Consider the following 1,935-nt stretch of genomic DNA (forward strand, 5'->3'; position numbering starts at 1 on the left):
TTAGAAAATAAATTGCCTTCCTTATTTAACGGCGTTATTTTCATTATTAAACGGCAGTGATAATGTAAATAGTTATTATTAGTTATAAGTAATTATTATTAGTTGATTAATAATGCCATGAAATGTTATAAAGGGAATATAAGGATTCGGTTTTGCTCAATAAAGCATTACTGGAACACCTCCAACCTATGGAAGTCGTGACACGTCCACCCTCCTGCTGCGGACCTGTAATCAGGTTACTTCATCCACAGAGATAAAAGTAAGGTAAGGTATCTGTATTTGAAGGCGTCCTAGATAAAGTTAAATGTGAAGGCATTTAAAACTTGGCCCTCTTGGCCCTTGTGTTTAGGTGTAGGGGTGACTAGAGGCCGCCTTATACGGCCCTCGTCGTTTCGGCATTAAGTCATTTAGGCCGTAACATCGAGAACAACGCAAGACGTTATTGTTATGGTATTTACATCATTATTTTATGTTTTACTTACATCCGCAAGGGGCTGGTACTAAACATGGCGTCCAATTTGCACGTAAACGTGCTTACGGCCTAAATGACTTACGGCCGAAACGACCCGAACTCGCCGTATATCACGCGATTTCGGCCGTTGATATTTGAAACTATACAAAGCTTTTTTTACGATTTTATATCCTATAGTGTTTAGGAATTAGAGGCATTAGACCCTAGGATGGAACCCTAAGCTAGAGTCAGGTAGGAAGGCGGTATTCAATTGCATAGACTTGCATGAAATATCTGTATTTGAAAGCGTAAAATCTTGAAGTGAAATGTGAAGGCATTTAGTTATTTTCGTGGTTTTACACGAAATGGAAGAGTTTTAGTAAGAGCCTAGTACTTAGAACAACACCCTAGCTTAGGGGAAAGTTCAAATACGGCCATTTTCTTAGGCCATTTGTATATTCAGTTGCATAGGATTGCATGCAACATCTGTATATGCAATTTCAGTAGTTATTTTCATGGTTTTACACGAAATGGAAGAGTTTAGGGAAGAGTCCAGGACCTTACTCCAGCTCCCTAGCTTAGAGGTAAATTCAGATGAGGCCATTTGCATATTGAATTGCATAGGATTGCATGCAACATTTATACTTGCCATTTTGATAATAATTTTTCTTATATTTACCCTCAAAATATTTGAAAGCGCCAAATTTTAGATAAAGTTAATTGTGAAGGCACTGTCTTCTAGAAAATATATGGGCATTTAAATGCAAAAATTAAAATTATTTGTAAACCTTAAGATAATGATCCAGTTATTTTTCAGAAAATATTCCACCAAAGAAACGGCCTTCCGTTGGGACAAAGACTTCAGGAGCCAAAAGGAATGCAATATACAGGGCGGCGGAAACATCAGATCAGAGGGAGGCCAGACTGGAAGCCCAGAGGACAAGACTTGCTGCAGCCAGAGTAGCTGGAAACCACACCAAACGTTATTTCCTCTCTAAGGCAAATGATCGACTGTCGTTCAGAGTATTCCCAGGCAACGCCGGATTGGTCAGCTAATATATATAGGTATATATGCGTGTGTGTGTGTGTGTGTTATCCTGTAAATACTCAATAAGTTTTATTTCATTTATTGCAATAGCTGTTTATTCCTTTTTGTAAATTCAAGCAACATTTTTCAAGTTTCTTAAATATATATATATTTTTTTCCATTCTCCACCAAGATGGCAATATTCCATCGCTATAAATCTTCCTCCACTGAAAGAAACACCATGCTGATGGAATTTCTCCTTTCTGCTTTCTCAGGCAGAGGGAATATAAACGTCCTTACGGTCCACGCCAGAGTATGAGTTGGCTGCCAAGAGTTTCATGGCATCTCTCTCTCTCTCTGCTCTCTCTCTCTCTCTCTCTCTCTCTCTCTCTCTCTCTCTCTCTCTCTCTCTCTCTCGTTAACCTGTAACCGTTGGCTTTGTTCAATTTCATTCGTA

The 1,935-nt window shown here is 38.7% G+C and overlaps 1 long non-coding RNA gene across 1 annotated transcript in view; it reads left to right on the top strand.

The window, feature by feature from the left end:
- LOC136851417 (uncharacterized) overlaps nt 1-1,511 on the top strand; it is a 196,910-nt gene extending 195,399 nt beyond the window's left edge. The window contains exon 4 of the long non-coding RNA XR_010856873.1: nt 1,269-1,511. This is a non-coding gene — a long non-coding RNA (uncharacterized lncRNA). The remainder of the gene's footprint in view (nt 1-1,268) is intronic.
- The last annotated feature ends 424 nt before the right edge of the window (nt 1,512-1,935 follow it).

The sequence above is a fragment of the Macrobrachium rosenbergii genome, chromosome 23 (genome assembly GCF_040412425.1).
Source record: "Macrobrachium rosenbergii isolate ZJJX-2024 chromosome 23, ASM4041242v1, whole genome shotgun sequence".
In the NCBI taxonomy this organism is placed as follows: domain Eukaryota; kingdom Metazoa; phylum Arthropoda; class Malacostraca; order Decapoda; family Palaemonidae; genus Macrobrachium; species Macrobrachium rosenbergii.